Source organism: Homarus americanus, unplaced genomic scaffold, assembly GCF_018991925.1.
Source record: "Homarus americanus isolate GMGI-L3 unplaced genomic scaffold, GMGI_Hamer_2.0 scaffold47790, whole genome shotgun sequence".
NCBI classification, from domain to species: domain Eukaryota; kingdom Metazoa; phylum Arthropoda; class Malacostraca; order Decapoda; family Nephropidae; genus Homarus; species Homarus americanus.
In genome coordinates this window covers 667,739-682,337 of record NW_024747575.1, presented here as the reverse complement: position 1 = coordinate 682,337, position 14,599 = coordinate 667,739, and the positions used below count along the sequence as shown (strand labels likewise).

Sequence of the window (14,599 nt, the reverse complement as noted above, 5' to 3'; positions counted from 1 at the left end):
ACGCAGAACAACTTTTTAGGGAATACAAAACCGCCCCTCTTTGTACCGGGGGAGGGTGGAGGGGAAGGAGGAGGGGCAGGAAGAGGGAGGAGAGAGACAGGAAAAGAGGGAAGGAGGAAAGATGTGTGTTTTTTCGAGGTGTGAGGGAGGAGTGATGGAGAGGAGACAATATAGAGGGGTGAGGGAAAAAGATGGAAGATGAGGAAAAAATGGAAGTAGAGATGAAAGATGGGGTAGGTGGGGAGAAAGAAAATAGATTGGTGGGGTAGGTGTACACACAGTATATTTCACAGACAGATCAAGTACAGAAGTTAGGATTAAAAGCGAGTCAATATCAGAGCCCCAAAATCAGCATAAGAAGCGAACTTTTAGGCGTGTTAATGTAACCAAGTAAATATACATACAAGTAGAATTATAGAGTGTACACACAGTCACGTACACACACACACACACACACACACACACACACACACACACACACACACACACACACACACAATCCACCCTCTCAAAACCAAACACCCACACCAAACCACAATAAAACCTGGATGTAAACAGAGAGACACATACCTGGAACGACGCGTTGTGGGATCTTTCATGACCATCACTTCATTAATATCACCAAACTTGCTGAAATACTCCCTCAGCCCTTCTGCAAATGAACCAGAGATAGCAATTAGCGCTGACCTATGGCGGAGATGAGGGGAAATTATCATGAGCAACATCTCCATTGATTAATAGCTCAGGCCATTTCTGAGGAGATTGGGGCAAGAGGAGGAGAAGACAGGAAATGGGGGGGAGGAGGGAGGGGGTGAAATAGAGATAGGTAGAGGAGGGTAGAACAGGAAATGGAGGGAGGATTGAGGGACGGAGAGGAGGTGAGGGGGAGAAAGGGGGGTGATAAAGGTATGGGGAGGGGAGGGGAGATAGAAGTAAAAGAGGAAGAAGAGGAGCGTGATAAGATAAGATAGGGAGAGGGGAAATAGGAAGGGAAGAAGGCTTGACAGGGAGAGAGGAGAAGGGAGAGAAGAGGCAGATATGACAAAGACAAGGAAGGGGAGAAATGGGAAGGGGAGAGAGACACGGGAAGAGGGAGGAGGAAGAGACAGAAAAGGATAGAGAAAGAGAAAAGAGAGAAAGGAAGGAAACAATAAAACACAAAACACACACCTGACCAATATACCTGACTTAACCTATTAATATATGGCAACAATCAATCAATTATAGAACAGGTATATAGGTATGGAATTATATAAGGGAGTATTATAACACAACAGGTATATATAATAGGTGTTAAATATATAATAAATTAATGATATAAAGACCAGGTATATATAGGTGTTAAGATATATAGACCAGGTATATACAGGTGTTAAGATATATAGACCAGGTATATACAGGTGTTAAGATATATAGACCAGGTATATACAGGTGTTAAGATATATAGACCAGGTATATATAGGTGTTAAGATATATAGACCAGGTATATACAGGTGTTAAGATATATAGACCAGGTATATACAGGTGTTAAGATATTTAGACCAGGTATATAGGTAAGTTGATATAGTTTAAAAATATTATTATATGAAATTAGATTACAGTATATAGTAAATTATATCACAGCAGGTAAAGGTGTCATACAAATGATTATCTCATTATGACACCTGACACACCTTTACCTGCGTGTCATACGAGCGACTTCACTATGACACCTTATAGCATCATACAACTCACTATAATATGACACCTGACACCTCCAGCTGAGTGTCATACAAATCACCTGAGTATGACACCTGACACCTTCACCTGACACGGTAATTACAGCACTAACTACCACATCTTCGTTAGTCCACAAGTTATGGTCCAGGTAATGTAAGTCAATGACACTAACAATTAATTTTGACTTGATGACAACAATTACATGACCTTGACCTTGTAATAATGACCTGACTGTAACATGTGATACACTTACCCTCACAACAACAACAACAATGACAAAAACAATGAAGAAAATAATAACAACAACAATAACAACAATAACAAGAGCAAAAATAATAACAAAACAACGACAACAACAACAGAAAAAAAATAACAATAACAGCAACAACAATAATAACAACAACGATAACAAAAATAGTAGTAATAATAGTAGTTGTTGAAGTAATTGTCGTAGTAAAACACAAAATATAAATAATAGTAATATACACACACACACACACACACACACACACACACACACACACACACACATACACACACACACACACACACACACACACGATTACTGTACACAACTCAACAACCCATAACGAGGTAAGACAGAGCTAACCCACATTTAAAACCCTTACGATCAATTACCTCTTTGTTTTTATCAAGTTTTCTCTCTTATGAACCATCGTCTTAGGAAGAGTATAGACGGATAAACCCAGCTGGTACCTTATACTATAGACGGATAAACCCAGCTGGTACCTTATACTATAGACGGATAAACCTACAGTGTACTTAAGGGATTGGAAACTGCTCCTTGATGGTGTTCAATCTTAAGATAAATAACAAAATCCTCAATAGTCTTCAGTAGCGAGTATATTATTAGCCATTACGTGAAGAAAGAAAGAAAGAAAGAAAGAAAGGGGGAATAAGCATAGATAAGGATGATGCTAGATGGAAATATCAATAAAAGATGTGATAAATCGTCGGAAAACACGATAATGGCGGATGTATGAAGAGAGATGGAAGATTGAGCGAGTGTTTAGGGGATAAGGTGGGGAGGGAGAGGGAGGGGGGGGGGGGAGGGGAAGGGAGGGGAGGGGAGGGGAGAAGGATTAGATTCCCTCTCTCCCTCTTCCCTCCTTCCAGCATTCATAAGTGACATAACATTTATAATTCCCGGAGAAATATCTGACAGGATCAATGTGTGTGTGTGTGTGTGTGTGTGTGTGTGTGTGTGTGTGTGCGCGTACCTCCTCCCACACATACACTGCATACACTCACCAATGTGTATATAAATCAGGATAAATCGTACGTACATACATACATACATACATACATAGGTAAATGTTTTAGCATACATAATCTATATAACAAGACTCAACGCAAAAATGATTCATACAATACGAATAAAAATTTACGCAAGACGAAAAACTTTACGCAAAACGCCAAGCATATCTAAATATACGCAGCTGTGCACACACTAAACACCAGTCATAACAATATGCATTTTTACACCATAACACCACACACAAATACAACAAACGACTCTTAACCACAGCCAACATACATACAGACGATGGAAGTATATTTACCATGCTATTACGATGACGCTTGTGTGTGTGTATACCGCGCATACTAAATATACCCATAGTGAGGACCCCACATTAAAAACAATGGGTATAATCACAAGGAAATAATAAACCTTTACTAACAAACATACAGACGAGGTGAGTATATTTAGCATACTATTAAAAATAACTGGATATATTCAAAGTGAAGATTATACTAAAAATAAGTATATTCAATAAAAAATATACCCTCTCTGCCGTAATAACTGTAAAAATAAAGAAAAATATACCAGAATACAGCTCTCCAGAAATCATGTTCACGACCCGTATGTAACCCACGTACACAACTGCTACACGCCATCGGCACCAACCCGGAATTATCGGCTCCCGACTCTCAAATACCGTCCAATGGTAAATCATGCATATTGTAACACCCTGTACACTGTAACATCCTGTACACTGTAACACTGTACACTGTAACACCATGTACACTGTAACACTCTGTACACTGTAACACCCTGTAGACTGTAACACCCTGTACACTGTAACACCCTGTACACTGTAACACCCTGTACACTGTAACACATTGTACACTGTAACACCCTGTACACTGTAACACATTGTACACTGTAACACCCTGTACACTGTAACACATTGTACACTGTAACACCCTGTACACTGTAACACATTGTACACTGTAACACCACATACACTGTAACACCCTGTACACTGTAACACCCTGTACACTGTAACACCCTGTACCTGTAACACCCTGTACACTGTAACACACTGTACACTGCCTCCCTGTACACTGTAACACCCTGTACACTGTAACACCTGTACACTGTAACACCCCTGTACACTGTAACACACTGTAACACCACCAGCACTGCACTTACCACATACACTGTAACACCCTGTACCTGTAACACACTGTACCTGTAACACCCTGTACACTGTAACACCCTGTACACTGTAACACCCTGTACCTGTAACACCCTGTACACACTGTAACACCCTGTACACTGTAACACCCTGTACACTGTAACACCCTGTAACACCCTGTACACTGTAACACCCTGTAACACCCTGTACACTGTAACACCCTGTACACTGTAACACCCTGTAACACCCTGTACACTCTAACACCCTGTAACACCCTGTACACTGTAACACCCTGTACACTGTAACACCCTGTACACTGTAACACCCTGTACACTGTAACACCCTGTACACTGTAACACCCTGTACACTGTAACACCCTGTACACTGTAACACCCTGTACACTGCTTTCCCTGTACTATAACACCCTGTACACTGTAACACCCTGTACACTGTAACACTAGCTTTTACCCTGCTGCTCTTACACTGCCTTTACCCCCTGTACCTGTAACACCCTGTACACTGTTTACCTGTAACACCCTGTACACTGTAACACACTGTAACACCCTGTACACTGTAACACCCTGTACACTACCTGCCACACTAAATATCGGTAAAGAAAACAAACAAATGAATATCGACAAATATCGGATTCCATCACCTTAGATAATAATATCTCATAGAAAATGAGATATCGGTACAGTGAAACCCTCGATATACCGGACTTCTCTCTCCATAAAATCCGTTAAATGGAGGGTTTTACTTCTAACGGACCCTCGATATAACAATCCCTATATCATTCTTAACTAGTATATAATATATAGTAGAGTCTCAAGGCAAAACTCCTGCCATCTTTAATTTATCTCACACTTTAGAGAACGTGAGGGGTGAGGGGGTGAGGGGTGATGGGTGAGGGGTGATGGGTGAGGGGTGATGGGTGAGGGGGTGAGGGCCTCGGGGTCATAAACATGCCATACAACTATCAACCTTCGGACAAGACTCTCGAAAACACAAAACTTTTAGACCACAGTGATAAAATAACACAGTGACCGCGACCAATATACCTACACGAGCTGGTTATTACATACATACATACATACATACATACACATAGTCACATAAATACTCGTACAGTCGCATACACACACACACACACACACGTGCTTCATTAGTGTACATGAGGCACAGGTGGGGGCGGGAGGGGGGCGTCTCTGAGGAAACATAATGTGTGTACAACTCCAGCAATGTACAGGAGGCACTACTCTGGGTCGCTCTCCTGGGAACGTGTGTGTGTGTGTGTGTGTGTGTGTGTGTGTGTGTGTGTGTGTGTGTGTGTGTGTGTGTGTGTTCTCCTGAGTGTACACAATCCATAAGTGTGGTTATTATCAATGACGTCAGTGTGTACATTGTTCTAGAAGTGCACATGATAGTTATGGGCGTATGTCAGTGTGTGTGTGTACATCGATCTAGTAGTATACATAACATTTAAGGGCGTACATCAGCAAGCAGAACAATGTGTACAGAGTTTACTAATGTACAAGAGGGAGAGGTGAGGGCGCGTGCAGGGAGAGAGCATGAGCGTGTTAGGGGAGCATAATGTGTACATGCTCTCTGCCCCGGGGGTGTGTTTATTTCCTTAGGCGGCCAGCCAGTACCACCAGTGCCAGCCTGCCCGGCCCGCCTGCCCGAACGTAGAGGTGGAGGAGAGGGGTGGGGGAGGGGTGGGGAGGAGGAGGGGGAGGGGGGGATTAAGTAGAAAATGAAGGATGAGTTGAAAGCAAGAGTGAAGAAGGGAGACAAAAGGGCAGGAGGAGGGTGGAGGATGGGGAGTGGGGGGTGGAGGTGGAGGGTGAAGGTGAAGGGTGGAGTAGAGGTGGAGGGTGGAGTGGAGGAGGAGACAAAGAAGGAAGGTTGGTTTTATATACATAGTCAATATACAAAGTTTTCCTATGTCGACCACCTCCTCCTCCTCCTCCTCCTCCTCCTCCTCCTCTTCATCCTCCCTCCTCACTATCTTAACCCCATCTTCCCCCTTTCCTCCTTCCTCCCATTACTTCCTCACCCCCTCCCCCATATTAACACCTCCTTCCTTCCTCCCTCACCCCAAACTCCCCACCTTCCTCCCTCACCCCAACTCCCCACCTCACCCCACCTCCCCACCTCACCCCAACTCTCCACCTTCCTCCCTCCTGTCTCACTAGCACTCCAACTAGCGCGTGACTGATACTTGGACTAGCACTTGACTGCCTCTTAAGTCCTAAATCACAACAAGGAACCTTAAACGCGTAGCTCCTCGACTCCCATCTCTTACTGAAGATGGATGGGAGGAGGAGGAGGAGGAGTGGAGAGGTTGGGGGGAGAGAGGAAGAGAGGGGAGTCAAAAAAGAGAAGAAGAGAGAAAGAGAGGATCGGAGGACAGAAAGAGAGAAGGGGGGGAACGAAAGAGAGAGGAGAGGAGGAGGATAGAAGAGGAAGAGAAAGAGAATGAGAAAAGGGAGAGGGTCGAAAGAGAGAAGAGGAGAGAAGAGGGTCGGAATTGGAGAAACTTGCCTGAAGAAAAAAAAAGCTAAACCCCCACTTTCTTGAGAGGTGGTGGACGGAGGCCTTGGTAACCATCACAGAGATATATCGTCAATTTTAGGCGGAAGATAAAATGGACAGGACGGAAGGGGACGGAACAGGACGGAAGGGGACGGAACAGGGCGGAAGGGGACAGAACAGGACGGAAGGGGACAGAACAGAAGGGAATATAACGAAACGGAACGAAACACAACAGAATAGGATGGAATAGAACGAAAGTGAACAAAACAGGAAGGAATGGGAAAAGAGAGGACGGAACAGGATGGAAAATAATAACAAATAAGAGATAAACGGAAGAACAAGAGGAAGAAGAGAATAAAGAGGAATAAAGAGATGAAAGAGAAGAGGAAATGAAGATGACAGGTAGTACAGAGAAGAACAAAAATGATGTAAGGAGATAAAAGATGAGAAAGATGCAAAGAGGAAGAGGAGGAGGAAGATAATAGGAGCTTTTGGACAATCTTCCTCTGAAACTCTTGGAATATTGACTCTCTCTCTCTTGTGGACATATGATGAGTGAGACAACATGAATAAAAGAACTTGAAGGCATAGAGAGAGAGAGAGAGAGAGAGAGAGAGAGAGAAAGAGAGAGAGAGAGAGAGAGAGAGAGAGAGAGAGAGAGAGAGACTACGTACGTGATCTGGAGGTTCACGGACGGAGGCAGACGGGAATATAAAGGGAAGGATTTGAAAGATTACGGACGGAACGAGAAGGGACGGACGGATTTTGATACTCACGGACGGAAAAAGACGGAATATAGCAAGAGATTGGGTCGGATTTAGAGACGGGGGCGGAGAGATGTAGGTGTAGGGAAGATGTTGGAGGTTATATAGTGTGGTGGAGTGTGGTGGAGTGTGGTGTTTGGTTGTGGAAGCAGTAGTAGCGGTGGATTGTGATGGAGGAAGTGTGGTGGTGGAGGGAGACTGGAGACTGGTGGTATATATGACCTGTCAGGAGTAATGTTGCTCTCACACACACACACACACACACACACACACACACACACACACACACACATACACACACACACATACACACACACACCTTGATTGAAAATGTCACACAAGTTTATTCCTTGCTGGTGTGTGTGTGTGTGTGTGTGTGTGTGTGTGTGTGTGTGTGTGTGTGTGTGTGTGTGTGTGTGTGTGTGTGTGTGTGTGTGAGGTCAGGTCAGGTCCGGTAATAATCCAAGAGTATCAAAGAAGAGTCGTCAAGAATCCCTCATCTTCCTCTTCTCCCTCTCTCCTCTTTCTTTCATTCCATTCCTCCTTTAACTCCATTCCTCTTTCCTCCCCTTCCCTATCATCTTAGTCTTCTAGTTTGCTGCTTATCATCTTCCTTTCTTCATCTCTACCTTCATTTTGCCTCATCTCTCTCTCTCTCTCTCTCTCTTTTAGCCTCTTTACTGCCTCCTCATCTTCTTTTCCTTTTCATGTCACTCCTCCAGCACTCTCTCTCTCACTCTCTCTCTCTCTCTTTCTCTCTCTCTCTCTCTTAAAACAAGGGAGCCAGTATTAACCCCGAGAAAGTTATGATTCAGAAAAGTTGCCGAGTAAGCTAGGAAAAAAAAAAGGAAAAAAGCCTGGCCGCCAAATAGAGAAATCCAAAGAATTTTTATACGTAAAATTTAGTGTCGGTCATATCTTGTGGTGCCTCCCGGACCACTACCACCCAATAACTAGTTTCCTGGGAGAAAAATAACAAAAAAAAATCCGGTGGAAAAACAAAATAGCATCGGTAGTGTGACAGTATAAATTAATGGAGTTTTATAGACGAAAAACGAAATGGCATCGGTAGTGTGAGAGTATAAATTAATGAAGTTTTATAAATGTGAAAGAAAACAACATCGACAGTGTGAAAGTATATATTAATCTAGTTTTATAGACGTAAAACAAAACAGCATCATCAGACACAACTAGAATATAAGTTAATTGAATATTGTTAAAAGTAAAACAAAGGAGCATAGGAGACGTGAGAGTAAAATTCAGTTAATAATAAATGTTAAGGAAAACAAAATAGCGTCAGCAGTCACAATATATATATATATATTTATTAAGTTTTACTGATGTTAAGTAAAAACAATGTAGCATCAGAGAGAACAAGAGTATTAGTTGGTAGAGTTTATACTTGTAAAACAAAAGAGCATCGCGTGGAAAGGATGTTAAAGATAACAATAGTTGTATGAACGTATAAAACATCAATCGGTCTGAAAGTATATGTTCATGGGTCCGTAAAAACAACGTGGCATCAGAAACAAAACAATAATAATAATAATAAAACACCAACAGTAACAATAATAATAATAATAATTTAAAAGTAGTAGAAGTTGTTGTATTTCTTATCAGCAGGTGAGTTGTTATTATTACAGGTATGTGAGTGAGTGAGACGCGGGTCCAGCCACAAAACAAAACACCCACCACCATCAGCCCCCGGCCTCAACTGAACTTAACCCATCAGGCTATCTATCTTTTAATCCTCGGGACAATGAGTATAAAAGTCATAATCTCTCTCTGAAAAAAAAAAAAATAAGGAACGAGAAAGGCGAGTTAATGGGGTTTAATGGTCACGTTTGTGGTGTTGAAGCCGCTGTCCAGATGCTCTTTAATTCTCCTTCCCGGTACGACTTGGTATCTTATGAGTAGCGTTGCCAACTAGTGTAAATATTGCCGTGAATTTTTACGAGATGGGACCCCCCCCCCCTCTCTCTCTCATGTTGGACACGACGACTAGACTCACTTAAAACATCATCTTTATCACTTATAAAACCCTTAAGTGATAACCTCTCTTACCACACGTCGTCATATTCTTGAAAAATAATAAAACAATTAAATAAATTACTTATGGCGGGAGATAAGACAATGTTTACGACTCTCTATGGCAACACACACACACACACACACACACACACACACACAAAACCTACATAAGATAATCGTTTATTTCCTCTTAAATAGTTCACTACTAAGCACAGATAGTGGAGGTTAAATATGACGTCTTAAGTCATAACTAGACACTACCTTGCCTGCCTATACACATTCCCGGGCGGTTATATCACCATTTATGGGAAGAGAATGTTGTTGGAACGTGTCGAGAATTGTGACTCACTCCTCGTAGTCGTGTTGATGCAGCTCTCACACACACCATTATGGAGGGTGAGAATGACAGGTAAGCGTTCACTAAATAACACCTGTATGTATGTATGTATGTATGTATGTATGTATGTATGTATGTATGTACGTATGTATGTATGTATGTATGTATGTGTGTCTTATCTTTCCACTACTATTACCACCACTAATACTACTATCACCACTACTATTACCACCACTAATACTACTATCACCACTACTACCACCACTAATACTATCACCACCACTACTACCACCACTAATACTATCACCACTCCTACCACCACCACCACTACCATAAGTTGCCATAGCCCTTCCCCACCGATTGCTGTAATTAAAACTTTTATTCCAGTTACAATTTTATTCATCTTGACGAACCAACAGCGGGAGTCCAAGGGTTAAGACTCCTTCCAAATACCAACTACAATAACAAATAAAAACAAGTTAAATTAAAACTATGAAGAAAGCTAAAGGTCAAGGCAAAACACTAACATCAAGAAAAACTAAATAAAAAGGTAAGATAAAAAGCTAAGATGAAGACAAAAAGCTAAGACGAAGACAAAAAGCTAAAATGAAGACAAAAAGCTCAAATGAAAAAAGCTAAAGATGAAGACAAAAGCTAAGATGAAGACAAAAAGCTAGAATGAAGACAAAAAGCTAAAGATGAAAACAAAGGCTAGAATGAACAATAGTTCCTCAGGCTCTGAATAACACGACCGGAGAACAATGGTTATTTTTTATGTCTATGACAGTCCAGACGGTGTATACAAAACGACACACACACACACACACACACACACACACACACACACATGTATGTCATAACCATCTGTCAACCAACACTCACCCCATTTTTACACACACACACACACACACACACACACACACACACACACACACACTGTACATTTATTACCTCTCTCTCTCTCTCTCTCTCTCTCTCTCTCTCACACACTAGGGAGGGATCGGGAACGCTGAATAGGGCTGGGAGTTTAGTAAGGGCTAGGACTGGCTAGGTGAAGGCTGAGAAAGCCTAGGGCAAGGCTGGGTAGGTCTAGTGTGAGGCTGGGGGAGGTCTTGAGGGGCTGAGGACTTTTGCAGGGGCTGGGAAGGCTGGGAGGTCTAGAGAGGGCTGTGGAGGGCTATGTTGGGGAGGGCTGGGCTGGGAGGGCTGGCTGGGGAGGCCAATGGGGAGGGCTGGCCAGAGGGCTGGACTGGGGAGGGCTGGGTTGGGGAGGGCTGGGAGGCTGGGCTGGGGAGAGTGGCTGGGCTGGGGAGGGATGAGCTGTTAATGAAAGTGCCATCCCAAAGGGCAAAACAGACTCGAGAGCAATCCTGCCTCCACCTGGTGATGTTTGGCGACCAGGAGGGGGTAGGGAGGGGGAGAGGTGAGGGTGAGGGGTAGGAGGGGAGGTGAGGAGGTAGGAGTGAGGGGTGAGAGAATTAAGTGAGGGATGAGAGAGTGAGGGCGAAAGAGAGAGAGGATGAGAGAGAGAGAGAGAGAGAGAGAGAGAGAGAGAGAGAGAGAGAGAGAGAGAGAGAGAGAGAGGATGAGAGAGAGAGAGAGAGAGAGAGAGAGAGAGAGAGAGAGAGAGAGAGAGAGAGAGAGAGAGAGAGAGCCGACCCCAAGTTGTTGTAATATATATACCTACACATGTGTTATACCAGGTATATCCCTCATATATCTACCATAATATACACCTGACACCTACATTATAAACACTGCATCACGTGGACACAGATCCTACACATTTATCAGGCTTAAAATTCAAGAAATGTTACATAAAACTGACATTTTCCACTTTGTCAATATTTATCTGTTGCTCCGTCCGTGTCTGGTGGAGGTGAGTTGAGTTGCTGGATTTTTCGTACACATACATACATACATACATACATACATACATACATACATGGGGATATAAATAAATACTCACACATACACACACACACAAACACATAACAAACACATCCCTTCCAAACAAACATACGACAAACACCATTACACTACCAATGCATAAAACACACTGTATCGATCCAAAAGAGAAACACACACACACACACACACACACACACATGACACACACACACACACACACACACACACACACAGAGCGAAACAAACTAAGCCATGAAGCCGGTGAAGCCCCCTAAAGCTCACTGCCTAGGTGTGGAGACACGTAACACGACTGTGTTTGTCTGAAAATGGGGAGCTACACTCCAAGTTCAACCTATGAACCCAACTGTCTGACTGTCTGACTGACTGTAAGCCCAGGCGTGTGAGAACCGACTGACTCCACCAAGCCTTCAACCTGGCCTGGTCTATTTGAGGTAGAGGTGTGTGTGTGTGTGTGTGTGTGTGTGCCAACCGTCTCACTGTCTCTGGTACGGTTGACAGAGACGGTATGCTATACACCTGTCAGGCTGAAAAGCTTGTGTTTACTTGTGTTTTGTCTCTCTGTCTCGCTCCGTCCCATTACTCGGAGAGGTGAGGATCTCTCTCTCTCTCTCTCTAAAAGGTTGAATAACTACGACAACTCCCCCCCCCCTTCTCCCCACTCCTTCCTCCCCAGCACAAACTCCCCTTCCAATCCCTCCTCAAATTCCTCCTCTACCCAATCCTTCATCTCCCCCACGCCCTCCTCCCCAACACAGACGTCTCCAATCACCCCCGTGGCATACTCCCCTCATCACCCCTCACCCCATACCCAAATCACCCCCATCACCCCCACCCTTAATGGTATTTAGCCAACTACTACAAACACTCGTTCATTTACCCACCACTAATGGGTATTAACAACATTCATCAGGGCAGTTGGCTATTTTAACGGCGGCGTGGCTTTATAGTGTGAAGAGGCGCTGGTGTTTGTTGTTGTAGAGAGAGAGAGAGAGAGAGAGAGAGAGAGAGAGAGAGAGAGAGAGAGAGAGAGAGAGAGAGAGAGAGAGAGAGAGAGAGATGGACCATAATATCAGTGGTGATGAAGCCTTAACAACATCAGCTGTACACCGACGGCTCTTTAACTCAAGATTAATTGTCTCTTTAAAACAACAACAACAAATGAGAGCTTAAAACGACGTACACTCTCTCTCTCTCTCTTTCTCTCTCTCTCTCTCTCCGTTGTGTCACTCATCACTGCCGTTTCCCGTTTTTCTTCTTCTGTTCCTCTCCCCATTTTCATCTGTCTTTATTTTCTCGTTTAACTCCTTCAATTTCTCTCCCTCTATTTCCTTTTCCATTCCGTCTCTTATCTCTTCCTTATATAACTTCCCTTCCGTTTCTAACCCAATTATCAGGTGTTAATTTATTTCTTTACAATTAACAGGTAGATAATTAGCTCCTGAACAATTAACAGGTAGATAATTAACTCCTGAACAATTAACAGGTAGACAATTAGCTCCTGAACAATTAACAGGTAGATAATTAACTCCTGAACAATTAACAGGTAGATAATTAACTCCTTAACAATTATAAGAGATGGTTACAATTTCTTCTCCTCAAGCTGTCTTCACTAAGCTTTATTTTAACGTAATGTATTTTATTGAAACTTTTTTTTTTAAACTAAAGATTTAAGGTTTCCCATTAATACAATCAGTGCCATCGATGTGTGGGTGCCTAAAGTGCCAGCTGTAATAGTTAGTGCCACACACACACACACACACACACACACACACACACACACACACACACACACACAGTCACCATCAGAATGCGTCGTACTGTACTTGTTTAACATTTTGGGAGCCCTTGTTGTCGGGGTTGTGTTATGGAAGTAGTCAAAATGTTTTCTCTATTTACGGGGACCATTACGGCCAGGAAGTGGTATAATGTTGAATGTGTTATGTCCTTTTTGTTATGTATGTATGCATGTATGTATGTATGTATGTATGTATGTATGTATGTATGTATGTGCGTGAGGAGGTAGACTGAAGCAACACCTTTACCAAGACAACCGCTAAGACTGCTCTCTGTTTTATGGTAAAAAAGGTCACAGTTCAAGGCCAGTGTGTGTGTGTGTGTGTGTGTGTTTGTACAGATCCACCCACCACGCCCACTCACTCCCCCCCACCCAGAAACCAACAAAACCCACCACGCCCACTCCCCCCACCCTGACGTTGAACTCCCCACCCTCTATCAACCCCGCCCCAGCGCCGACCCACCCCGCCCCAGCGCCGACCCACCCCGCCCAAAGCACACGTAACTGTTTCATGATTCTTGTGTCACACGTTAAAGCAGTTAAGGAGGAACAAGTTAAGGCAGACGACTGTGTTCACGTGTACTGTTGACCTTCACTATACAACAATGGACGGGTGTAAGTAACAAGAACACCAATTACAACACACACAATAATAATAACCACAACAATAAAATACTACTAACAACAATAATAATAAAAACGGCAACAACTAAAATAATAATAATGTTTAATAATCATTACTAACGTTAATAGCCCACATCATTAAAACTAATTACACCTTAGCATTATTTAAAATAATTCTGTGTTAATTTCACTAAGTTTACAGAGTGATATTGGGTACCACATGATGGCCATTGTAACATTGGTTTATTGAGGAGACATGGGAGACAGGTTGGGAGGGAGGGGAGGGGAGGGAGGGAGGGAGGAGGGAGGGAGAGGAGGGAGGAGGTGGGAGGGAAGGAAGTGAAGGAGGGAGGGGAGGGGAGGGAGGATGGAGGGAGGGATGTAGGGGATGGGGAGGGGAGGAGGAAGGAAGGGA

General features: G+C 43.1%; 1 long non-coding RNA gene across 1 annotated transcript in view; it reads right to left on the bottom strand.

The window, feature by feature from the left end:
- Positions 1-569: 569 nt before the first annotated feature.
- LOC121879641 overlaps positions 570-14,599 on the bottom strand; it is a 60,207-nt gene continuing 46,177 nt past the window's right edge. Inside the window, exon 3 of the long non-coding RNA XR_006091385.1 lies at positions 570-652. This is a non-coding gene — a long non-coding RNA (uncharacterized LOC121879641). The remainder of the gene's footprint in view (positions 653-14,599) is intronic.